Here is a 27,681-nt window from a genome sequence, read left to right on the forward strand (position 1 = left end):
AGAGAATATATTCTGGTATTGTACAGGCAGCAGGATTGGGTTTTCTCTATCGGCAGAGAGTTAATTGCTTTATGATGCAATTAACCTTTCATTCTGAGTAACTAGAAGATAATGGCTATAAATAATAATAATAATTTATTAGACTTGTATGCCACCCCTCTCCAAAGACTCGGGGCGGCTTACAACAGCAATAAAAGAGTACAATACAAATCTAATAGTTAAAACTATGACTAAAAACCCACTATATTAAAAAAACTATTAATACTATACAATCAAAACCACACATAACTCTTAATTGTCAGAGAAGGAGATACATTAATTGTCCCATGCCTGGCAGCATAGATAGGTCTTTGAGGTCTTGTGGAAGGCAAGGAGGGTGGGGGCAGTTCGAACCTCCAGGGGGAATTGATTCCAGAGGGCCGGGGCTGCCACAGAGAAGGCTCTTCCACTAGGCCCCGCCATACAACATTGTTTAGTCGACGGGACCCGGAGAAGCCCAACTCAGTGGGACCTAATCAGCCGCTGGGATTCATGCGGCAGAAGGCGGTCCTGTAAGTATTCTGTTCCGATGCCATGTAGGGCTTTATAGGTCATCACCAACACTTTAAATTGTGTCTGGAAACTAATCGGCAACCAGTGAAGGCCGTGGAGTGTTGACGAAACATGGGCGTATCTGGGATGACTTATGACTGTTTGCGCGGCCGTATTCTGCATGATCTGAAGTTTCCGAACACTCTTCAGAGGTAGCCCCATGTAGAGAGCATTGCAGTAGTCAAACCTCGAGGTGATAAGGGCTTGAGTGACTGTGATCAGGGACTCCCCGTCCAAATAGGGCCGCAACTGGTGCACCAGGCGAACCTGGGCAAACGCCTTCCTCGCCACAGCCAAAAGATAATGTACTAAAGTCAGCTGTGGATCAAGGAGGATGCCCAAGTTGCGGACCCTCTCCGAGGGGGTCAATAATTCCCCCGTGGATAATGGACGGACAGATGGGATTGTCCTTGGGAGGCAAAACCCACAGCCACTCCATCTTGTCAGGGTTGAGTTTGAGCCTATTGACTCCCATCCAGACCCTAACAGCCTCCAGGCACCAGCACATCACTTCCACTGCTTCACCAACTGGACATGGGGTGGAGATGTACAACTGGGTGTCATCCACATACTGATGACACCTCACCCCATGCCCTTGGATGATCTCACCCAGCGGTTTCATGTAGATATTAAATAGCAGGGGGGAGAGGACCTACCCCTGAGGAACCCCACAAGGGAGAAACCTAGAGGTCGACCTCTGTACCCCCACTAACACTGACTGCGACTGACTGGAGAGGTAGGAGAAGAACCACCGTAAAATGGTGCCTCCCACTCACAACCCCTTCAGCCAGCACAGAAGGACACCATGGTTGATGGTATCGAAAGCCACTGAGAAGTCAAGGAGCACCAGGATAGAAGATGAAGCCCTATCCCAGGCCCACCAGAGATCATCCATCAGCATGACTAAAGCAGTTTCTGTGCTGTAGCCGGGCCTGAATCCTGACTGCTGAGGGCCTAGATAATTGGCTTCTTCCAAGGACCGTTGGAGTTGGAGCGACACCACCTTCTCAACAACCTTCCCTATAAAGGGAAGGTTGGAGACTGGACAGTAGTTATTAAGTACGGCTGAGTCCAGGGAAGGCTTCTTGAGGAGGGGGTATACAAGTGCCTCCTTGTAGGAAGCCGGGAAGGAACACCCCCCCCCCCAAAGAAGCATTGACAATCTCCTGGACCCAGCTCTGTGTCAAGTCTCTACGGGCCGAAACCAGCCAAAAGGGACACGGGTCCAGCAAACAGGTGGTGGAACTGACAGCTCCAATGGCCTTGTCCACTTCATCAGGTGTCACCAGGTCAAACTCCTCCCAGATAGATGGACAAAGACAGACCCCTGTCGCCTCAACTGACTCATTGTCAGCCAACACTACAGTCCAATCGGAGTCAAGGCCTGTCTGAATCTGAGTGATTTTATCAGCGAAAAACGTGTTAAAATCCTTGGCACTACCCTGCAAGGGCTCCCCAACTCCCCTCTGATTTAGAAGGGAGTGGTTGACCCTAAACTGGGCGGCTGGGTGGGATTCCGCTGATGCAATCAAGGTGGCATGATATGCACATCTTGCCACCTTGAGTGCTACTTTGTAAGTCTTAATATGAGTTCTTACCAGTGTTCGATCAGACTCAGATTTACTTTTCCTCCAGATGTCTCTTCTGGCATTTCAACACCTGTAGTTCCTCGGTAAACCAATGAGTTCTCTGGGGTGTAGTGCCACAGAGAGGTTGCAATGGCGCAATCTGGTCAAGAGCCTCCATCGCAGCCTTGTTCCAGACCACAGCGAGGAACTCTGCCGAGCTGTGTACGAGAGAATCCGGTAAAACCCCAAGTGCCCTCTGAAAGCCCTCTGGATCCATTAGGCATCTGTGGCGGAACCACCTAATCGGTTCCGGCTCCCTGCAAGGGAGGATTGGAGCCTTGAAGTCAAATCTCTACATAAGTAAACATTCTTAACGGCCCAAGACAGGGTATGCTGCAAATTGCTTCTGAGTCATTCGGAACAATCTCTCATGATTATCTACGATTTTCATTTCAAGGAGTTAATGAAAACACATGCCATACTTTGTCAATCAGCTTGTCAGAACACAGCCTTCTTTTCCAGTTTCTCCTGGAAGTGATGTTTCAATGTACAGAGCTACAAAACTACAGATTAATACCTCTTTCCTCTGACTTCTTCTGTTCTTTTGCTTATTCTTCTATATTTTGTATCTAACCACTCACTGTGTGATAACTCATCACTATCTGACAGGGAACCACTTTACATAGTAACTTCAGCCCCCTGAGTCCCCTCCAAATCACTGTCCACTTCACTCCCATCTCCCCTACCATCTGATAACCTCCCTAACCCAGGATAAACTAAGGGACTCAGCTCTTCGTCTTCAGAATCAGACATTTCGTGAGGCTGACAAGGATCACTGTCCTGCGTGTCCATGCTATAGAAATTATGTATAATAGGAAAAGAAAAGAAATGAAGGATAAAAAGATTAAAGAAATAGAGGTATGCAGGAAAACTATAGGATAGAAATAAAACAAAAGTTGGAGCAACTAAAACAGGAGCTGAATCAAATAGAGGATTAGAATTATGGAGAAAATAAATTTTAGTGAAAAGGGATTTTCAAAGAACTAATATAAACACAATGAAAAAATTAGCTAATTATTTAAAAAAGAGACAGGGGAAACATGGAGTGTATGAAATTAAAAATAAAAGAGGGAAGATAGATATAATACAGAGAAAATCTCAGAGGTTTTTGTAGAATTTTATCAAGATTTATATAAGAAGAGAAGAGTCCAGGAATGGGAAGAACAGACCTCTACTCGATTAAATAAGAATGAGACAAATAAGATGGGAGAAGAGATATCAGAGAAGGAAATAATTGAAGTAATATAAGGTTTAAAATGTAAAAAAACCACCAGGTACAGATGGACTAACAGCAAGAATATTATAAAGAATTGAAAGAGATATTAGTACCATATATGTACAGATTGTTTAATAACATACTGAAGGGAGGTAAGATACCAGAGTCATGGAAGGAAGCGGAAATTATAACAATCTTAAAACCAAATAAGGACCCTAAAGATGTTAGCTCATTTAGACCAATCTCATTACTTATTCAAGATTACAAAATATTTTCAAAATTTTTAGCAAAGAGGTTAGATGTAATCTTACCTAAAATAATTGAAAGGGACCAGTATGGTTTCATAAAGGAGAGACAGATTGCACATCCTACCAAAATTAATGAACCTTATACAAGCGCTGCCAGTGGAGATCCACACAGAACAATTAAAGGGATGGGATAGAGAATTGAGAGAATGGATCTTTGGAGGGAAAAGAGTAAGATTAACATTGAAGACAGTATATATAAATATGAGCCAATTGGGATGGGGACTACCAAATATACAATATTATTATGAAGTCTTTCAAATAAAACAATTACTAGAAATGGACCAAAGAGAGGAGAAATGGGTGAAATTAGAAAATGAGGTGAACAATGGAATAGGCAAAGAAGGTATACATGATTTAAATTTAAATGAAGTAAGAAAACTATAGGACCCAGGAAAGTAGCATTGAAGGTATGGAGTAGATGGCAGAAAGATTGAAAGCAAAGAATATCGAAATAGGCATGTATAAGAAGTCTAATAGGGAGGGGTGCAAAAGAGTTAGAAATAAATGGGTATAATCAAATAAAAGATCTACCGTATTTTTGAGTGTATAAGATGCACCTTTTTACTGCAAAAAAATGCTTTAAAAACCGGGTGCATCTTATATATCGAATGCTGATGAGGCCCCCACCCCACCCCCAGCAGCCCTTGGCGGGAGGCAGGCATCTTGGCCCTGGGGATGGCCAGGGTGAGCGAACTTTTTCCTCCCCCCCCCAACGACACAGGAGTGGGACAGCTGGGAGGAGAAGAAGCTTCGTGCCAAGAGGAAAGAGCAAAGGGGGAGTTGGGGAAAAAAGGGCAGAGCCGTGAGTATTTTGTCTAATGCATTTTGAGGACGTTCCTTCCACTCACAAAAGTCCTTTCAGGGTATTTGGCATCAAATGGCATCTTTTCTTTCCTAATACAGAGCTAGTGAAATGGCAGAAAAGTGTAACTTTGGGGTAGGAATAAGTTAGTCTGAACCAAAAACTATTTTTCTATGTTCATAAAAAAATAGGACTGCAAATAGCAGGTATGAATTGCAGCTCCAACTACAGAAGGAGTGGCTTCTATCTCTTGGGGTGGGTGGGGGAAGGAAAGAGCGAGGGCTGACTCAGTGGTGGGGGGAGAGGAGCAAATGCTTCGTCAGCTGGCTTTGGGGCTTACTGGCATTTTTTCCTGTTAAGGAAGCCCGATGGGTGCAGCTGCAAACTTGACTTCCTCCTCTCCTCGCCTCTCCCTCTGCTATAAACATTCCATCTGTTTGGGGAGGGGGCTTTATAGAACGCTTGGGGCTGGCTCTTTGCCTGGAGTGGGGTGGGTGATGCAGCAATGCCTGGAGGGGGGGCATCTGAGCTTCCTCCCTGGCTCCTTGCTTTCCTAGCTCCCTTGAGTTTTCTATTGTTGTGGTTAGCTCTGGCCCCGCTCGTGCCCCAAGGAATGTGGAGGTGGAGGTGGGGAAAACATCCACATGCCACAAGCCTGTTTTGCTCCAGATAGAATCTGCTGACGAAGTCTCCTCTGACCAAGGAATTGTGAGTGACAGGGAAGAGGGGAGTTTGGCAGACAGCCCAGGAGGAGATCAAGCTTCCTTATCATCCCTGGATTCTGAACAAGAACTTATGACAGACCCATGCATGCGGAGAGAGACAACTGAAGGATTATTACAGGAGATAAGTGAGGCCACCTGTGGTTGGGTGGGGCTGCTGTAATTAGTGCTACAGATACCAAGAGCAGTGTGCTGATTTAACCTTGTGGAAGTTTATCTGATTCATAGTTTGTCAAGATTGTGGTTTTGCTGTTTCCCTGTTCAAGAATGTGTGTGTACTTTCTGGACTTTAGAATTTGGACTCAATTTCCCAGTTACTGGGTGAGAAATTGGATTGCATTTAACCTGTGCCTTGTGTGTACCAGAAAATCCCTTTAACGTTTAAAAAGGGAGTTTTTTCTGCTTTTCTGTTGATAAAGACTTTTGTTTTTTCTTCTATCGTGTGGTGTGTGTCTTTCTGGACTAATTACCCTGTAATTACGGGCGGTTGGGATACGCCGGCAGAACATCTATTCAACAACCTTCCTTTCCCTTCCTCTTTTCCTCACCCTTCTGCTCCTTTTTTCCATAGCTTTTTGTTGCTGGCCTCTGATCTATCCCTTTGGGTTTAACTTGATATTAGGGTGTATGGTTTTTGTTACTTTTCAGACAGCTTTTGGGTGTGTTAGTTGCCATTCTGAGCTTGTGGTTTTAATTGTGCCCAATCATTCCTCTGCTAGGTTCACATAGAGCAGGGGTAGGCAAAATGGTCTTTTCTATGACATGTGGACTTCAACTCCCAGAATTACTGAGCTAGCATGATTGGCTCAGGAATTCTGGGAGTTGAAGTCCACAAGTCATAGAAGAGCCAAGTTTGCCTACTCCTGACATAGAGATACTGTGAGTTTTATGCAGAGAAGCAATGCTAGTCTGTGCTGCATTTGTTTCTTACTTCAGGGATCAGCTTGGAGAATAATAAAATTCTTAAATTGCCATAGGGGTTTTTTTTCTTCTTCCCTGCTGTTTTTTTGGCCCTCTTATCCATTATCTAGCAAGGAAAACCATCTAAAGGCCAATAGAGCAGAGAAAAAACAGCCCAGTTGGGGAAGGGAATGAAGTGGATGCTCTATTGGCCCTTAGTTGGTTTTCCTTGCTAGATTATGGATAAAAGGGCCAAAAAATCAGCAGGGAAGAAGGAAAGAAAACATATGGCAATCCAAGAATTTTATTATTTTCCAAGCTGATCCCTGAACTATGAAACAAATGCAGCACAGACTAGCATTGCTTCTCTGTAATAAAACTCTCATCATATCTCTATGTCAGAAAACAGAGAGAAAACAGCCCAGTTGGGGAGGGGAATGAAGTGGATGCTCTCTTGGCCTTTAGTTGGTTTTCCTTGCTAGATTATGGATAAGAGGGCCAAAAATCAGCAGGGAAGAAGAAAAAAATCCTATGGCAATCTAAGAATTTTATTATTTTCCAAGCTGATCCCTGAGTTAGGGAGTTAGTTCTGGGACCACAAGATGTGAGGATCATGAGTTCTCAGCCAGGCTAAGCCAAGGACTATGGGGAAATGAAGGCCTTTGGTAACATAGAATTGGATGGCCTCTTCATATTGTCCAATGGCTAGGCATATGGGTTGGGTAATGAACTTAATAGGTCTGGACAATAAAACAAGATAGTTGATTGTCTCGACTATCATGGGAGGTTTGACTGAGCACAAGGGTATAGCATGGGAGCGAGGAAAAGCTTCATTCATGAAATTGGTAGTGGCTCTGGAATCCACCAAGACATGGGCTGGGAGGACTTGGTCAGGGTTCTTGAGTATTACCTTGGTTGCTAGGATCAAATGTCTCGAGAGTCCAAAGTTCTCATCTGTAGAACTGGAATTCGGTTTGGTGCCTGCCCGACCTAATGTTTACACTAGGCTGGGCTCTGGTCGTTTTCCAGTAGGGTGGCTTGGAACTGTTGAGCTGGGCCACGAGCTGGAACTGGAGCAGGAATTGTGGCACCATGTCTTTTCTGAAGGCAGGCGATGGCAAGATGTCCAGCTTCTCCACAGTACAGGCATAAACCTTCAGCTTGGCTTTCTCAGCTTCAGTCAGGCGACATCTGGCAGTGCTGAGGTCCATCAGCTCATCTGTGGCTATGGCGGCTGGGCGATTCCCAGGGTCTGCTGATGGCATCTGAAGACATGTCTTGGTGCAGGGATGGGTGAGTTGGGAAGTATGGCCTGGATTCCCTGGCAAGGAGCAAGAACTGGTATGTTGTTTTCAAAAAATGGTATCTGTTGTCTAGTCAGACGGGTCTGGCTGGATCGCATTTTGGTTCAATTTCAAAACACAGCTGGTATAAAGCATCTAGTGTATGAGGAGTAGCAGTGTGCATGAGCTCAGAGTATTTTGGCAGACAATGCATCTTGGAACATCTCCATCAGCGCCCCCTCATTCCAATTCAAGGGAGCATTTAAACAATGAAACTCGGCTATATAATCAGCTGCAGATAAGGTACCTTGTCTTTCGATACCATCAACCATGGTATCCTTCTGCGCCGGCTGGAGGGGTTGGGAGTGGGAGGCACTGTTGTTCAGTGGTTCTCCTCCTACCTCTCTGGCCGGTCGCAGTCGGTGTTAGGGGGGGTCAGAGGTCGACCTCGAGGTCTCTCCCTTGTGGGGTGCCTCAGGGGTCGGTCCTCTCCCCCCTGCTATTTAATATCTACATGAAACCGCTGGGGGAGATCATCCAAGGGCATGGGGTGAGGTATCATCAGTATGCTGATGATACCCAGCTGTACATCTCCACCCCATGTCCAGTCAATGAAGCAGTGGAAGTGATGTGCCGGTGCCTGGAGTCTGCTGGGGCCTGGATGGGTGTCAACAGACTCAAACTCAACCCAGATAAGATGGAGTGGCTGTGGGTTTTGCCTCCCAATGACAACCCCATCTGTCCTTCCATTACCCTGGGGGGGGGGAAGCATAGTTCCCTCTAAGCTGAGCAGTGAGCAATCGCTCACTTAAAAATCATCATCAACTCAGAGTTTTCCAAACCTGCCCAGAAGCCGAGAGGGAAAGAGTGAGAGGGAAGGAGAGAGAGAAGAAGAGAGGAAGAGAGAGAAACAGATAGAAAAAAGAAAGGAAGGAAAAGAGAAAGAAAAAGAATGGGAGTAAGGAATAGAGAAAGAAAATCAAAATCTAGTTTGAAACTAGCTCAACTGTTTAAGTGGTATTTTGATATTGATAGAGTTGCCCTATTATGAGCTCACTGTTATAGACACACAGTACAGTATTTTATTTTGAAATTATCTGAGGCAAAACAGGGTGGTTATTTATTTGTTTGTTTGTTTGTTTGTTTATTTATTTATTATTTCTGTTCTGTCCAGTCCCGAAGGGACTGCCGCTCAGACACTATACTTTTCCACCCACCCCCAAAAAAAATTAGAGGGAACACTGGGGGGAAGTATTGACCCCCTCAGAGAGGGTCCGCAACTTGGGCGTCCTCCTCGATGCACAGCTCACATTAGAGAAACATCTTTCAGCTGTGGCGAGGGGGGCGTTTGCCCAGGTTCGCCTGGTGCACCAGTCGCGCCCCTATCTGTAGCGGGACTCACTGCTCACAGTCACTCATGCCCTCATCACCTCGAGGCTGTAATGTTCGCTACATGGGGCTACCTTTGAAGAATGTTCGGAAACTCCAGATTGTGCAGAATGCAGCTGCGAGAGCAATCATGGGCTTCTCTAAGTATGCCCATGTTATTCCAACACTCCACAGTCTGCATTGGTTGCCGATCAGTTTCCGGTCACAATTCAAAGTATTGGTTATGACCTATAAAGCCCTACATGGCATCGGACCAGAATATCTCCAGGACCGCCTTCTGCCGCACGAATCCCAGCGACTGGTTGGGTCCCACAGAGTGGGCTTTTTCCGGGTCCTGTCGACTAAACAATGTTGTCTGGCGGGACCAAGGGGAAGAGCCTTCTCTGTGGTGGCTCCGACCCTCTGGAACCAGCTCCCCCCAGAGATTAGGATTTCCCCCACCCTCCTTGCCTTTCGGAAACTCCTTAAAACCCACCTCTGCCATCAGGCATGGGGGAATTGAAACATCTCCCCCTTGCCCATGTAGTTTCTGTGTATGATTCGACTTTGTGCTTGTTTTTTATATATTGTGGTTTCTTTTGGATTTTTAAACCTAAAACTGTAATTTAGATTGCTAAATATTAGATTTGTTACTATGTACAGTATTGTTTTTTACCATTGTTGTGAGCCACCCCGAGTCTACAGAGAGGGGCGGCATATAAATCCAATAAATCTAATCTAATCTTATCTGGTGTAGTTGCGTGGTGGCATTCTGGATGCAAAAGGGGTCAGCGAATTCACTTTGCATCAGCTGACAGAACCCTGCATAATTTTGTAGAATTGGGTCTTGACGATCCAGCAAGACCACTCAGCTGCAGGGCCAAACTCAAGATAAAAGCAATTTTCATCTCATCATGAATAAAATTGCCAAAAATATGACTCTACCCCACCCACCACTGTTGTTAGATTTTTTTAAATGCCCAAATTGTGTTTTTCTGAACTTCCGGTTTGTCTGTTGGGGGATTTTTTTTTGCCTCTGGAGCTTTAGGGAAGCGGCTTTTCCAAAGGCCAACATTCGGTTGGCAAGCTAATACATAGAAAAGTCTTGCATGCCTTCCCATATGGCTCCCATAGGTTCGTCATCTTTATGTAGAGCAGCAATTAATTTTTTCAGATCCTCAGAGAGTTCATTGCCATGAGATGCCATGGTGAACTTCCAGTGACCAGTATAAGAGAATGAGAGTGATAACATCAAATTTAGCACACCTGCTCCCCCTTCACACCTGAGATGTTGTACCACTAACGAGTTACATGACTCCCAAGAGGTAAAATTGCTACTTGAACCCCATTTGGACATTAAAATTTAGGACTGTACTCACTTTTGTGGTCACCAGTGTAGACATTAATGACTGTGTGCTGCGTTATTTTGAGGGGACAGCACATTTACAGTTATGTAACTTGTATACTCATTACATTGTAGCCAAGTGTAATTTCTTCAGTGTAGCCACATCAAAAGAAATGTGAGAAGGCATGCTCACTTCTGTTACATATTGTATTTGGTAGAAAGAAAGTTGCTCTTTGAAAGATTAGAAAATTCCCATCATTCTATAGTTAGCTGAAGCTAGTAGTTTCAATAAGTAACAATTGCTCCATTTTATGTTTTTCTGTCAAATCAATATAGCTACTCTGTCTATGAATAAAATGATTGCTATACAGTAATCATACAAATATATACATATAATATACAATTTCTGTCCATATATACTCTTTATTGTGCAACTCAGAGCATATTCGTAGCGACTGCCAGTTTTCACAGTTTAATGACAACTCACAGTTCTCAAAGTAAAAGGTTTGATATTTGAAAATAAAAATACTAAATGCTAGTGTAGAGGTTTATGAGCATTTTAAGATGATAGGTTAGAGCAAATTATTTTAAATTTTAAGACAGTGTGTTTAACTTATGTGATTTTTTGTGTATATTCAATATGGATCTTTCTCATAAATATTAGCATTAGCAATAGCATTTAGACTCTTCGCAGTGCTTTACAGCCCCTCTCTAAGTGGTTTACAGAGAGAAAGCATATTTCCCCCAACAAGCTGGATCCCCTACTGCAGTGATGGGCAACCTTTTGAGTTTGGTGTGTCAAAATTCGCCAAAAAACTGAGCATAACTCAGGTGGTGTGTCACCTTGAGAAAAAAACATAATTTTGTGATATTTATAGTTTAAATAACAAATATGCATAATTATCTTTCTCTCTCTTTCCTGTCATTCTCTGCCTCAATCATTTTCTCATTTCTCTTTTTTTTCTCCCCTTTATTCTATCATTTCTCTCCCTCTCTCTTCCTATCTTCTCTCACACACACACTCTCTCTCTCCCTTCCTTTCTTTCCTTCTCTCTTCCTTCCACTTTTTTCTCTTTCTCTCTCTCTTTTCCTTCCTTCCCCTCCCTCTCTTTCTCCCTCTCTCCCTTTATATTTATCTCTTCCTTCCTTCCTCTCTTCCTCCCTTTCTCTCTCCCTCTCGTTCACTTTTCTCTCTTCCTCCCTTTCTCTCTCCCTCTCGTTCACTTTTCTCTCTTTGGTGAACCCCCAAACTGTTCAGATTCAAGAAAAAGCTTATCAAGGGGGGTGGGGGGTTGTAAAAATCTAGTTATGAGCCACCAAAGGAGGAAGCAAATGGCGTGACGTCCACGCAGGGTTTTTTTCCAGACTCTCTTTTTTGCGAGCCCGCCATGATTTTTTTTTGTTACAAATTAATAACCCGGAAAGGGTTTACCTTAGCACCGTCTCCTGTAACACTGTTCTGGTAGGCGAGCAGGGAGCAGAGGGGCGAGGGCAGTGTTTCCTCTAATTTTTTTTCGGGGTGGGCGGAAAAGTACAGTGTCCGAGCGGCAGTCCCTTTGGGACTGGGGGGCATATAAGTATAAAGAAATAAAGAAATAAAGAAATAAAGAAATAAAGTAAGTGTGGGCGTGCGCTAACACACATGAGTGAGTTCTTGCATCCATAATTCTATCCTTTCTATGTCTCCCTCCCTCTTTCCTTTCTATCTCTCCCTCCCTTTCCTCCCTCCCTCTTTCCTTTCTACCTCTCCCTCCCTCTTTCCTTTCTATCTTTCTCTCCCCCTGCCTTTCTCCAAGCCCTTCCTTTTCCCTCTCCCTCTCCTACTACCCCTCACTCTCCTTTCTATCTCTCCCTCCCTCCCTTTCCTCCCTCCCTCTTTCCTTTCTATCTTTCTCTCCCCCTGCCTTTCTCCAAGCCCTTCCTTTTCCCTCTCTCTATCCTACTTCCCCCTCTCCCTCCTGTCTATCTCATCCTCCCTCTTCCCTTTCCCCCATTCTCTCCCTCTTCCTTTCTATCTTTCTCTCCTTCTTTCCATTCTATCTTTCTGTCCCTGCCTTTCTCCCTCTTTCCCTTCATCTCTCCCTCTCTCTTTATCTCAATTCCCTCTTTCTCCCTGGGCTGCTGTGCCTGCCCTGCAGCCCTACCACGGACGGACTGCCTTAGCATCGGGGGGCCCCACCCACACGCTGCAGCTGCTGGACCATCAGCAGCACACCCACCCCCCACCCCACATGCTGCGTTTCTCCCTCTTTTCCTTCATTTCTCCACGCACACGCTGGCAGCACACGCGAAAACCCCCCCCATACTCTGCGTTTCTCCCTCTTTCCCTTCATCTCTCCACGCACACGCTGCAGCTCCCGGACCATCAGCGGCACACACACACACACACACACACCCCACACGCTGCATTTCTCCCTCTTTTCCTTCATTTCTCCACGCACACGCTGGCAGCACACGCGCACACACCCCACACACTCTGCGTTTCTCCCTGCGTTTCTCCCCCTTTCCCTTCATCTCTCCACGCACACGCTGCAGCTCCCGGACCATCAGCGGCACACACACGCACGCACACACACCCCACACGCTGCATTTCTCCCTGCCTTTCTCACTCTTTTCCTCTTTCTTTCTTGCTCTCTCTTACTCTCTCTTCCTTCCTTTCTTTCCTTCTCTCTTCCTTCCACTTTTTTCTCTTTTCCTTCCTTCCCCTATTTCCCTCCCTCTCCCTCTTTATATTTATCTCTTCCTGCCTTTCTCTCTCCCTCTCATTCACTTTTCTCTCCCTTCCTTCCCTCCCTCCTTCTGTCCTCTCCTCTTTCCCTCCCTCTCTTTCCCTTCTTTCTCTCCACATCTCCGGCGTGCAGCTGGCTTTGCTGACCGGCACAAGTCTCAAGCCAGCTGCCCCGGAAAGCCAGGAAGGTCCTCCTGCCCCCCCCCCCACCGAAACAAACCCGGAGGTCTGCCGCCACCAGCCTGAGCCTCCCGTTGCTCCACTCGGCTTTGCTGTGGACCTCCGTTGTGTTTTCGGGGGGAGGGAGCAGCAGGAAAGCCCTGTGCCGGCCAGGAAAGCTCTGTGCCGGCCAGGATAGCTGGCTTTCCGAGAAAGCAGCGCGCTTTTCAAATGCACTGCTTTCTTACAACTCTTTCCTGGGCAGGGGGGAGGGAGGAGGCCTGAAATAGGCCTGCAACCCCTCCCCTCACTCCCAGCGGCCCCTGCGAGCCAACCACCATTCGTGGTGGGCTCCGACGCTTGGCGCCACGCCAATCAGCTGGGAGGCGGCGCCCCGTCCCCCCCAGCTGAAACTGATGTTGGGCCGGGGCGATTCTTCCCCGGCCGGACAGGCATGCTTGTGCTGCCAAAGGCAGCGTGTGGGCAAGCCTGCGCTCTGCGCAGGCGCACCCAACTGGGAGGCAATTGCACTCCCTAAAGCTCCGTTTCTCCGGTGGCCGCGTGTCACCAAAAATGGCTACGCGTGTCAGTGCTGACACGCGTGTCATAGGTTCGCCATCACTGCCCTACTGAGATTCGATCTGCCAAACTGCTGGAAGCCGGTGATCAACAGAAGTAGCCTGCACTCTAACCACTGTGCCACCGAGGCTCAAATTAACTTTCATTAATTTGAAAGTATGTTTTTTTATTATAAATTATATGCACAATTAATATTATGGTAAGCTTGGATGAATTCACCATATATTGGCCCTAATCCAAAGTACTTTTGAAATAAATGACATTATTTAACCAACCATATATTGCCCAATGATTATAATTTAATTAAATTTGGAATTCATTAGAAGGTAAGTATTCCCTTATGCTTTTTTAATGAAACAGGTACTTGCATTCTCATGGAAAATTATTTGGATTAATTAAGTATCTTGTGATCTTTATAAAGACTTACAATTTCTACTTTTACATTTTATATGTTATTTTTCCAAAATTATTTAAAATAACTTATGTAATTTTGTCCTTTTATTTTTCACTGTGCCTTTTTAGTATGAAATAAAGCGTAATATTTATTTGGGGTTTTTCAAAACACTGATCTGAAGATGTGTATATCCGTCTCCTTATTTCAAAGGCTGACACTGAAGGAAATTTGCAAAGGGGAGGTTTACTTAAAAACAAAATTGTGTGAATTTAAATATTTTGCAGCCTTTTTCAAAATGTTGTTTTAAATCTATGTTTGTAATTATAATTTATGTATTTTATGTCTGTGTTTTTTTTTCATTTTCTTTTTGATACATCTAATATAAAGGAAGAAATGGCTCTGGAAAGCCAGTGAGTGAGGTTAGTACATATAATGCCCACTGCAAGAGCTTCTCACTGCTTCATTCTTTTTGGAGGGGTGTGTATGGCACTTGTGGCATAGCATGTGTGTTTTTCAGTACTTGTTACAGGTATACTGTAATATGTAATACCCTTAAACTGTCAATGGATATGAAATTACTAGAAACAGAAGAAATGCATATTTTTTCATTAGGCTACCTCCAAAAATGGGCAGGTGAATATAAAAGTGAAACTTTCTCTAAAATTTTTCAAATGAATCTTTCATAGTCAATCATAATTTGATTTGCATTTTGAGACTATAGCAGGTTTATACCTTACGTAGAAGTAGAGTTACATAGAACATACATAAATAGTTACATAGAAAGTTCTTTTCAAAGCAAGAGTTGAGAAGTATAAACAGAAAAATCTTTCAGCTTACTAGTTTAATGTTTGTGTCAGCTAAATTGTCACTAACATTCACAAACTAAAATGTCTCTTCTTAAAGTACCATATTTTTGAGAGTATAAGATACATGGGATTATAAGGCACACCTTACTTTTGGGAGAGGAAAATAGGAGGAAAAATCTACATATTCATCTGGCTAGCATCCTTAGTCTGGTCAGCTTCAGCACATTATTTTATCCCCTGGTTAGCCTTTTTCAGAGGGAGTAGGAATGAAAACAAGCCAGCAAAAACTTAGGGCAGGAAAAACTGCTTCGGAGGGAGTAGGAATTAAAAAAAATGTTGCAAGCCAGCATTTAGCACTGTGTCAGGGCTGAAAAAGCTTTTTTCAGAGGAAGTAGGAAAGAAAACAAACCTGCAAAGACTTGGGGCTGGAAAAAGTAGGAAGCCATGGAGATCGTTAGCACCTAGTTAAGGCTGGGAAAAAAGCTTGGATAAGATGTACCCAAATTCTCCACTGCACTGCGAAGAGAGTCCAAGGTGGGTTATTATTCAGCCTGATTGGCAGGGACTGAGTTAAAAATTAGCATAAATGTTATGTCCCGCCCACCACTACCCTCCTTAGGTCAGTCTAAAAAACTCAGTCATAGTGTAGGGACTATGAGTTTCTTCTCTCCAAAAGGAGTGAATTTTTCTTATAAACAGTTTGTTAATTTCTAATGATCTCTTTGTTTTTCTCTTGCAGGAGGAAGAGAACAAGGATCCTTCTGAGAGCCTCTTCCCTCTGGGGTACTGCTCTCCAACTCTTCGCCCCTGAGAGGCCACTGCTCTCCGGAGCACTGCCTCGAAGACAGGGAGGACATTTAAGGGGTCCCTGACATCCGCGCTCAGACCCCCCCCCACCGCCGCCACCGCCACCGGCCCAATTACCAGCTTGAATCAGGAGATCAGCTGTTTGGCGGCGCTGCATTCGGCCGCCGATCTCCCCAAGCGGCGAGAGCAGCCGCGGGATCCCCAGGCTATTGGGAAGCGGCAGGAGAGCAGCGGCGAACGGAGCTTTTGGGATCAGCTGTTCGGTGGCGTGGCAATCGGCCGCCGATCCTTCCCAGCGGCGCGAGGAGCTGAGCAATTCCGGACCTCGCTGTGGGGGCTGCCATTAAGGTCACCTGGCTGACCGAGGCACAATCACCATTTTTGTGGGGGCAAACCACTGAGCTGCCGGCAGCAGGGCAATGTGGATCCTTTGGAAGGTTAACCACGCCCCCTTCGGAAGACGCCATCTTGAGGCAGTAGTGGGGGCTATGAGCCAGTGAGTCAGCAATGCTTGGACTCGAGGGCAGCCATTTTCTTTTGCAAAAGAGGGGGCGTTACCATGACAATTAGGAGCCTAGTCAAATCCAACCACCTGACAGGAAGTTGGTGACTAGTTCCTCCCAGAACTGATTCAGCACTCTGCTACTGATTGCGCATTTGAGTTCCTGCTACTTTCCAAGTGTTTATTGTTACCGGTACAGTGAGTGTTACCCCTTAAACAATGTCTCAGCAACAGAGTAATCCTACTGACTCAGCTGCTCCCTCCACTAGCAAAGGGAAAGACAAGAGCCACGGCTCTAAATCTAAAGGAAAATCTTCCCAATCTTCACAGGCTTTAAGGGAGGCTGAAAAGAAAATTAAGGCCCTGGAGGCCCAGTTAGAAATGAATAGACCACGGCAAGGCCCTAGTCCTTCCTCCTCTTCTATTCCACAACATCAACAGAGCCCCTTAGCCTCTGCTGCTGCCTTTGAGGGACCTCATTTCTCTGCAGCTGGGGAATTGTCCCCTGACCGTCCATTGAGTGCTCCACCTCCATCAGAGGGGATTCAAAGAGCAGAATGGCCCAGACCTTCCCAATCATGGTCTCAATCTGCACAACCACCTGCAGCCACCTTTACCCCGACTGCAGCAGGTCTCAGGGGCCCCATGGACAACTGGCAGACGATGTCTCCCTCACTACAGGACATGATAGCATCTGCATATTCCCAGGGCATCGCAGTGGGTGCCCAGCAACGCCCATCTCCTATGCCAGCCCGGGTCAGTAGAACAGATCCTTGGACAGTTCCTGCTCCTGCCCCCTCCTTGCGTGATTCATTTCAGGAGGACTTGGACCCAAGGGACATGGCCTCAGATGCAGAGGATGAGCTCTCGGAGGATGAGGCCAACCTACCTGAAGAGGCCCCTCTGACAGGACTGTTTCGGCACTCCTTATTTAGAATCCTCCTGAACAAGGCTAAGACCACGCTGTTACCAGAGAATTCATCAAAACCAGCTGGTCAAGAGGTGGGCATCATGCCAGCAGCCAGGCTCATTAATGAACCCCAGAGGGAATCAGAGAATATTCCTGCAGTTCCTATCTTTGCAGAGAATATTTGGGCCCATCAGCTATTGATAAAAGATTTTACTCCTTTGATCCAGAAGTGGAGGACTTGCTCCAGTACCCTGCAGTGGACACTCCTGTCACATCACTGATGTCTAACGCAGTAGTATCTTCAGAGATGGCAGATGGCCTGCATCCAGAGGACAGGAGGGCTGAGAACTTGGTCAAAAGAGTGCACCAACTTTCTGCCTGGTCCCTGAGGGCTGCCTCGGCGGCTTCTTTCTTCAATAGGGCCTCCATTCTGTGGCTCCAGGATATGCTCTCAAGACTGGGTCCAGAGGACACCCGGCTACGCCAGGATATTAATAAACTCATTGCCACTGCTAAGTTCTCTGCAGATGCCACCCTAGCGTTTGCAAGATTTTCATCTCGGGCACTGGCAACTAATCTCTCTGCCAGACGCTTGATTTGGCTTAGGTCATGGCAGGCAGATGTGAAGTCAAAATGGCGCTTGGCCACTGCACCATATCAGGGTGCTAAGCTCTTTGGTGAGTCTTTAGACTCTGTCTTGATCGAAGACAGAGATAAAAGAAAGGTGTTGCCGAGGTCAGCGAGGAGACAAGATAGGCGAGGGGCTCCATATTTTCGCAGGCAGCCCTTTCGGCTGGAAACATCCTCAACCTCATCCCCAGTTGCTCGGACCTATGGACAGGGGACCTATACCCAACCGTCCTATCTGACAGAGGCGGCTACGGAGATAGGAACCGTCAGTTTCAGCAATCTCGAAGATCTTACAGAGGCGGCAACAGAGGGGGATTCCGCAAGCAGAAGTGACTCCTGCCACGACCTGCCCATAGGTGGACGCCTGCAATTCTTCACCGAATTTTGGGAATCCATCTCCGCCGACGCATGGGCCTTAGAGACTGCGAGTCAGGGTCTGCGGATAAACTTTTGGCGGACCCCTCCAGTCAGATTTATACAATGCCCCACCTTGCTTCATCCACAAAAGAGATCTCTTATTCTTCAGGAGGTCCAACATCTCTTGGACATTGGGGCAATAGAACCAGTTCCGGCAGAACAAAGAGGCAAGGGGTTCTACTCCATAGTGTTCGTGGTCCCCAAATCCTCCGGCGGATGCCGCCTGATCTTGAACCTCAAACAACTGAACATGTACATCCGGTATCAGAGGTTCAAGATGCATTCATTACAAACCATCCTGGCATCCATCCGTCATCAGGATTGGATGACCTCCATCGATCTCAAAGAGGCGTATTTACATGTCCCGGTTCATCAGTAACACCGTCAGTTTCTACGCTTTTGCCTCCAGGACCGGCACTTTCAGTACAAGGCCATGCCCTTTGGCCTGTCTTCAGCACCCAGGGCCTTCACCAAGCTCCTAGACGCATTAACAGCCAGTCTCAGATCACACTCCATAAGGCTCCTTGCTTATTTAGACGACATAATCGTTCTTTCCAGCAGCCCTCAACAGGCCAACCGGGATTTGGCCCAAACAATGGACTGTCTTCAAAGAGCAGGTTTTACTATCAACCACGACAAGAGCCACTTGCACCCAACCAGGTGTCTGCTTCACCTGGGTACGACAATAGATTCTTCATCAGGCATGGTCTTTCTGTCATCAGAGAGACAGCAGAAAATACGGACACTGATACACTCGATATCACGCCGCACCAGGATTCCCCTGACACTGCTCTCCCAATTGCTGGGAGTCTTCATTTCATGCATCAACATCGTGCCATGGGCTTGGCTACACGCCCGACCTCTACAGTGGCTTCTTCTTCCATTCCAAAGGGCTCGGCTAAGCAATTCCAAGCATCAAGTGCACCTGACCACAGCAGTTCGGCTTTCCCTTCCCTGGTGGACCTCACCTGCAATAGCCAGGGGCTCTCCCTTTTTGTTCCATCAGGAGGTGACAATCACTACAGACGCAAGTCTATCCGGATGGAGAGCTCATTCCGGACCCCAAGTTGGTCAGGGCAGATGGTCAGCATTGGATCTGGCAGACCCCAACATCAACCTCCTGGAACTACGGGCAGTTTTCAGAGCACTGCAGACCTTTTCAGAGACTGTAACGGACCACCACGTCCTCATACTAACAGACAATGTGGCAACAAGAGCCCACATAAATCACCAGGGGGGCACACGGTCGGGCCGCCTAATGCAGGAGGCGCACGCCCTGATGTCATGGGCAGAGGTTCATCTCGCCTCCATCCGTGCAGAACATATTTCAGGAGTGGACAATACGCAGGCGGACTGGCTCAGCCGCACAACAATAGACCCTGGGGAATGGTCCCTGGATCCAGAGACCTTTCAACTGATAGCCCACCATTACGGCACTCCAGTAGTGGACCTGTTTGCTTCACAACACAATCACCAGGTTCCACGGTTCTTCTCCCGGTTCCCAGCTCCGGGAGCCGAACAGACCAACGCACTCCTATCGCCATGGCCGACCGGTCTCCTATACGCCTTCCCTCCGGTCAGTCTGATACACAGAGTAGTAGCCAAGATCATCGCGGAAGGAGCGGACATACATTTGGTAGCTCCTTTCTGGCCCAGGCGCCCCTGGTTTGCCGACCTGATGGACTTATCGCTGTCGCCCCCATGGAGGATTCCGTGTCATCATCTAATTCTGTCACAAGGCTCAATAATTCACCCAGACCCGCAGTGGTGGAAGCTTGCCGTGTGGCGATTGAGGGGAACCGCTTGAGGGAAAAACAGGTTCCGGATAATGTCATCCACACCATACAAGCGGCACGACGTCCCTCAACCACCCGCATATACCAGGCGACCTGGGCAGCGTACTGCACCTTTTGTAGGACACAAGGCATCTTACCTTCTGCCTCCTCGGTCCTTAACCTCCTGGAGTTCTTGCAGAGGGGCCTCGACAAAGGGTTAACTCCTAACACCCTTCGCAGACAGGTAGCTGCCATCGCAACTATCCTCCGGCCAGACCCACTCTGCCCGGTCTCTCACCATCCTTGGGTTAAGGATTTTCACCGAGGAGCAGCAAACCTGTCCCCACCTGTAATTCACAATTTTCCATCCTGGGACCTGCCCTTGGTCCTCCAAGCCCTCACGGCTCCTCCTTTCGAACCTTTGAGGGAGGTTTCCCTTCGCATTCTTTCTATTAAGGTGGCCTTCTTAGTGGCCATAACCTCCGCACGCAGAGTTTCCGAACTAGCAGCTCTATCAGTGCGTTCAGACTTATGCGTTTTCCACCTGGACAGAGTGACCCTCCGCTTGGACCCTAGTTTCATGCCTAAAATCAACACTAGGTTTCATAGGTCACAGGATATAGTTCTACCGGACTTTTGCACCCACGGCTCCCATCCATCGGAGCTTCGTTGGCATAAAGTGGATGTTCGCAGAGCAGTAAAAATATAAGGTCGCCGTACAACCGCATTCAGGAGATCAGAAGCTCTCTTTGTCTCCTTTATTCCCGCATCAATGGGGAAGAAAGTTTCGTCTAGGACTATCAGCAGATGGATTCGTGCCTGTATCATTGAGGCATATAAGGCTAAATCAACTCCATTACCGGACAGGATTACAGCCCACTCGACAAGGAGTGCAGCTACCTCAGCGGCTTGGACCACACAAGCTCCAATTGAGGACATCTGTAGAGCAGCCACTGCACCCACAACCTTTATCAGACATTATCGTTTGGACTCGTTTGCTTCTGCTGAGGCAGCCTTCGGGAGAAGAGTATTGCAAAGAGTTTGTGTTCCAGTACCCCTGGGCCAGCCTAACCCTCCCTAAGGTGTTGCTTGGGTATATCCCACCTTGGACTCTCTGAGCAGTGCAGTGGAGAAGAACCGTTGAACTTACCTGAACGGTCTTCTCGCTGCACTGCGAAGAGAGTCCAAACCCGCCCGGCTTTTGCCCAGGTGCACAGTTCAGTTTTAGTTATACAGTTGAAGTTTGTTGAATAAATTTGTCCTTTTTTCACTATTCCTTCGTTTTTTATTGACTGACCTAAGGAGGGTAGTGGTGGGCGGGACATAACATTTATGCTAACTTTTAACTCAGTCCCTGCCAATCAGGCTGAATAATAACCCACCTTGGACTCTCTTCGCAGTGCAGCGAGAAGACCGTTCAGGTAAGTTCAACGGTTCTTTTCAGCCTCTTTTAGGGAGGAAAAAAGGTTCATCTCATACTCTGAAAAATACAGGTATGTGTGAAAACTCAGCTATTTGGCTGTTACAAAATCAAATTTTAATGTGGTGGGAATGAAGTTTTTTTATTATTACAGTCAAAGACTAGTTCATAAAGAAAAGATGTAAATGGAAGCAGGTTTTGCATTGAATCTTGCTTATTTTCTTATATAAATCTTGCTTATTTTTCAATCTAAATGTTTCATAGTTACTGTAGGGAAAATCATAGAAATTTCAATAATTTGATGTATTATATTAATCAAAGAATTCTAGGGAATACAATTAAAAATACTATCATGAATTTAAAATGTAAGGTAGTATAAATTAAAGAATATTTAAATAAATTATAATTTGTCTATATTTATAAAATATTTAATAGTTTTTTATAATAGAAAATATCACAGTACTATGTATATACATTTGTTGCAATGAAAATGGAAATTAACAGTTTCTTGATTTTTTTTAAAAGGGATTGAAAAATATTTTCATATCATTCAAATTGCAGGTGCTTTAAAAGTCGCATTAGCATTCATTTGATTTATATTCCACCTTTCATTCAAGATACCCTGGCACCATGAATTTTCTTTTTTTCTTTCTTTTTTCTTTTTTATTGTAAAACGTAAAAATATAATTACATTAAATTAAATACAATTACATTAAATAATGATGATGATATAATAAATGTAATAAAAAGTCCTTGAATTATGTAATTATACAAAAAAACCTGCAGATAATAAATGTCATCCTTATTCATACTCATTTATCCATAAACATTATTAAGACTGACTTACAAAACTTATGTGCTTTAATCCACATGGTTAAGGTACTGGACCTGAAAAGATGAGTTTCTCTTCCCTAAGGACGAATCAAGGCAAACCAATTAAATTTGTTAAATGATCATTGTGTTTGCACAGAAACTTTCTTGTAAAATGATTCTAATGAATAGTAGCAGGATCTCTTAAATGTTTTTCAAAGTATGAATAGGTCTTGTACTTATTATACCATATGTATCCTTGCCATCCTAATAGTAAATGATGACTTTCCAACATTAGAATTCTCTTATTTTCTAGTACTAACCACTTTTTAATTCAGGATAGGGCAGTAGCTTGGTAATACATTTTCCAATTAGGTAATCTTAGACCTCTTTATTTTACATCTTGTAGAGAATTCTGTCTTATTCTTGGTTTCTTACCTTGCCATACATACTTTATTGTTATTTTTGTTAATTCCAAGAAGAATTTTTTCCTGGGATTGATTGGAATCACTTAGAAACATAGAAACATAGAAGACTGACGGCAGAAAAAGACCCCATGGTCCATCTAGTCTGCCCTTTTACTATTTCCTGTATTTTATCTTACAATGGATATATGTTTATCCCAGGCATGTTTAAATTCGGTTACTGTGGATTTACCAACCACGTCTGCTGGAAGTTTGTTCCAAGGATCTACTACTCTTTCAATAAAATAATACTTTCTCATGTTGCCTTTGATCTTTCCCCCAACTAACTTCAGATTGTGTCCCCTTGTTCTTGTGTTCACTTTCCTGTTAAAAACACTTCCCTCCTGAACCCTATTTAACCCTTTAACATATTTAAATGTTTCGATCATGTCCCCCCTTTTCCTTCTGTCTTCCAGACTATACAGATTGAGTTCATTAAGTCTTTCCTGATACGTTTTATACTTCAGACCTTCCACCATTCTTGTAGCCCGTCTTTGGACCCGTTCAATTTTGTCAATATCTTTTTGTAGGTGAGGTCTCCAGAACTGAACACAGTACTCCAAATGTGGTCTCACCAGCGCTCTATATAAGGGGATCACAATCTCCCTCTTCCTGCTTGTTATACCTCTAGCTATGCAGCCAAGCATCCTACTTGCCTTTCCTACTGCCCGACCACACTGCTCACCCATTTTGAGACTGTCAGAAATCACTACCCCTAAATCCTTCTCTTCTGAAGTTTTTGCTAACACAGAACTGCCAATGCAATACTCAGATTTAGGATTCCTTTTCCCCAAGTGCATTATTTTACATTTGGAAACATTAAACTGCAGTTTCCATTGCTTTGACCATTTATCTAGTAACGCTAAATCATTTACCATATTACAGACCCCTCCAGGAATATCAACCCTATTGCACACTTTAGAGTCATCGGCAAATAGGCAAACCTTCCCTACCAAACCTTCCCCTGAAATAAAAATAGAAGCTTAGGTAATATATTCATTTTTATTGAAGCAATTCTCCCTAATAATGATAATTTTAGGTTCTTCCATATTTCTAATTCTTTCCTAATCTGAGCTAATAGTTTAGTATACCATATTTTTCAGAGTATAAGATGCACCTTTTTCCTCCCTAAAAGAGGTTGAAAATTCAGGTGCATCTTATAGTCTGAATGCAGCTTTCTTTCGATGCTTCCCCCCCAGCCCTAACTAGGTGCTAACGATCTTCCCAGTTGTTATCTTGTAGGTTCTTTCATTGTTACTCTCTGTAAAGAATGTTTACCAAGCCCTAAGTATTTGCAGAGTTTTTTTCATTGCTCTAACTTTCTCCAAGTAAGTTTCGTTCCAGCCCTAACCAGGTGCTAACAATGTTCCCAGCTCTTACCAACTTGCAAGATCTTCCATTGTTACTCTCTGCTAAGAATGTTTTCCAAGCCCTACGTCTTTGCAGGGTTTTTTTCATTGCTCTAACTTGCTCCAAATGTTTTTTTTCCAGCCCTAGCCAAGTGCTAACAATATTCCCAGCTCTTAGCAGCTTGGAAGCTCTTTCATTGTTACTCTCTCCAAATAAGGTTTTTTTAAAGCCCTAACCAGGGGATAAAATAATGTGCTGCAACTGACCAGACTAAGGATGCTAGCCAGGTGAATATCTGGTAAGCAGATTCTTTCCCCTATTTTCCTGCCCCAAAACTAAGGTGCATCTTATACTCCGGTGGGTCTTGTACTCTGAAAAATACAGTAATTATCATTTTTTAGTGTTATACTTTTTGCTGTAATTCATATTCCTATATACTTTATATTTTTAATCACCTTTATGTTTGTCATTGCTTCTAATTGTTCTATTTGTCTCTTGATCAAATTCTTGTTATAATTTGCGGTTTGCTCTTATTTATTTTTAATTAATTTTGGAATTGTTTCTATTGGGTCTTCGGTTATAAATGCTACATCCTCTGCGAAGGCTTGTACCTTTGTAAAATGATAACAATGAATAGTAGCAGGATCATGCTTTGCTTCCAACCACTATTTTAGTCAAAATTCCCATGAAGCAGAGCATCCTGACAAAAGTCCATAGAGTGTCATGAGTAAATGATCAGTTAAGTAAAGTAAAACTGACTAAAAATGATTACCTGAAAGATCTGAAGAAAACAGTTTCAACACCATCTATCATGTAGACACATTTAAACTGACTGCATTTAAGGGTGTTTTCACAAGAGCAGCATTTGGATATACATCTAAATCATTTTACTTGTAAGGATTACAATTTCTTGTATGAACAGACATCAATATTAGGAGGTAGATAGACTTCCCTCTTTAGACTGAACAGAAGCAGAGACATTTCAATTGGACAATCCTAACTGCAGAATGTACATGAAAATTTGTCCCAAACATTTAATTTACATTATTTTTATATGATATGTGTGTTAGTGTATGTTGCATAATTGGGGAGCGGGGGGGCAGGGTTGCCATATCTTCTAATTTTGTATTATTCTAAATCTCATATGAATTTTTTCAGATTAAAAATCATATTAGTACAATTACAATTTCCACTACAATTTCAATGTTACAGGGTCATGCCCTCACACACATAGCAGTTTCCAAGATACAGTGGTACCTCTACTTAAGAACAGCTCTACTTAAGAACTTTTCTAGATAAGAACTGGGTGTTCAAGATTTTTTTGCCTCTACTTAAGAACCATTTTCTACTTAAGAACGCGAGCCTGAAAAAATTTCCCAGGAAATTTGAGAGCGGCATGAAGGCCCGGCCAGTTTACTGCCATTCCCCCTTTAATTCTGGCCATCTTGGGCTTTTCTGGGCTGCCAGAGGAGCTTTTTGGTGGCACTTAAGGAGACTTTGGCAGCCCAGAGCAAACAAAGCATTTTCCTTTCTCTGGGTGCTTGGAGAGGGAATAAATCACTTCGCTATGGTGACTCCCTCACACTACCTCCCATACACCTGGCATGAGGTTGCCTCCTGGAGCATCTGGGCGTGGAAAGGCAAAAGTGGGTGCTTCGCCCCAGCCAGATCAACTCAGCTTCAGCCAAACTGAGGAATTACCACAGGGAAGGAAAGGCGCCGGTTACAGAGCAAGTGAGCAAGAGGAGAGGGGAGCCCTTCAGCATGGGAAGGAAGAGGCAGCAGGTAGCAGCAGCAGCCACCTTTCAGTCAAAGGAGTGGGAGGTTCCCCCCTCTCACTCGCCTGGGTTTCTCTCTCTGGCACAGTGTATGGAAGTCTGCCTTGTGCTGGTTGTATGGGAGACAATTGCTCCTCCTTGCCGCCTCTGAGTCACTCTTTTTTTTAAAGCCTTAAAGTTTTTGATATTTTTGATTCCCCTCACCTCGCCTTCTTCCTTCAGCAGCGACTCTCCTCCTCCTCTTCTTCTTCCTCCTCCTCCCACCCAAATTCCGAGCTTTTATTTCTTTCCTAATGGTTTTGCATGCATTATTTGCTTTTACATTGATTCCTATGGGAAAAATTGCTTCTACTTAAGAACCTGGTCATGGAATGAATTAAGTTCTTAAGTAGAGATACCACTATATACAGCCTATGGAGATAATCTAAGCTGTCTGTCAGCTTTTCACACAGTTTTTGATAATAAAATATCCTCATTTTGTTTACCTTTAATTTAAAGGGCAAGAATCCTCCCAAATCACTGCCACATCCCAAACATGAGAAAGCATTTAGATTGTGCCTTAGAGGCAAGAAAGGGAAATTAGAAAAAATAAAATGGTATATATCATCCTGTAGGTTTATATGTAGCAGGCAGAATTTTGTAAATCATATTAGACTTAACTATCCATAAATAAAGCATGTAATTGGTATAGCAAATAGGTAGAGTAAAATTAAACTAATCCACTATTGAAAAATTCACTGCTCATAAATTGCTTGTTAAAATTGGTGAACTATCATAAGCTATATCATTTAATTGAAAAGCAAATTGAAAGCTTTTGGGGGAAAATAACAATAACTAGAATAATTTGAAGCATCTTTTGATTTTATGACACATTCTGTCTTTTGGGGTAGGAGTCTATTAGCATGGCACAATTTGACTTGGAAATCTTTATCCACTCTTTCTTGCAAAAGCACTCCAAATCTGTTAGATGGCAAAGTCATCTTCTATGTCCAGACTTCCGCAGCTCACCCCACAGATTTTCAATTGTTTTCAGTTCTGCTTTGGTCAGGTCATTCCAAAACTGAATGTTGTGATGGCACACCACCCATTGCACCAGCCCAGTTCCACTGTGCATGCATGTGCACCTCCTGCCAACCAGCTGATCTTTGGGTCTCTGCCATGCATGCTCAGGGGGCAGGGATGTGCATATATGGGGGGACAAAGGCAAAGGCAGCAGAAATGAAGGAAAAAGGTAGGGCGTGCTGGAGGGAGAAACTGCAGAGATTAGGAAAGGCATAGGTGGCAGAAATGGAGGAGAAAGGTAGAGTACGCTGGGAGGGAGAAACTGCGGAGATTGGGGAAGGCAAAATAGGGCACAGGGTGCCGCACTAGCCTTCCCCCATGCCCCATTTTGAGCCTGGAAAGCCTGCACCATCTTGAAGCCAAAATGTGGCCTCTGTGTGTGTGTGTGTGTACAAATGCACAAGGAATGTGAAAACATGCACAGGGAAGGCATGCTCATTTCATTTTGGGGATTAGAGCATGCGTGCATGCTTTGAGCACTCAGCACCAAAAAAGTTAAGTGTTCTGGTGAAATCATTTTTTGCTTGATTTGGAGGTATGCTTTGGATAATTATTGTATTGATAGATGAAATTACTTTTTATCTACAGTATTTTAGCAGAAGCCCAAAGATTTTGTGCCAAAATTAACTGATATTTGGAACTGTTTGATATGTCTGGTTTAATGAAAAGAAAAACTAGGGGTGATATGATATCTAAGACAATGTGACAAAGAAGTATGTGGGGGGGAGGGGTGTCAACCTAATTTGCAAAGCACTTTAAGGCAGAATAAAAAGCAGTGGGTGGAAATCAAATAGAGAACCAATCTAGAACTAAGGAGAAATTTCTCACCGAACAATTATTCAGTGGAACAACTTGCAACCAAAAGGTACGGGTGCTCCAACATTGGAGGCTTTTTAGAAGAGATTGAACCATAATTTATCTGAAATG

The 27,681-nt window shown here is 44.4% G+C and overlaps 1 protein-coding gene across 1 annotated transcript in view; it reads left to right on the plus strand.

Moving 5' to 3' along the window:
* Positions 1 to 27,681, plus strand: part of LOC139155785 (dystrophin-like) — a 180,065-nt gene that overhangs the window by 129,813 nt on the left and 22,571 nt on the right. The gene's annotated exons all lie outside the window — the stretch shown is intronic.

The sequence above is a fragment of the Erythrolamprus reginae genome, unplaced genomic scaffold (genome assembly GCF_031021105.1).
Source record: "Erythrolamprus reginae isolate rEryReg1 unplaced genomic scaffold, rEryReg1.hap1 H_58, whole genome shotgun sequence".
Taxonomy (NCBI): domain Eukaryota; kingdom Metazoa; phylum Chordata; class Lepidosauria; order Squamata; family Dipsadidae; genus Erythrolamprus; species Erythrolamprus reginae.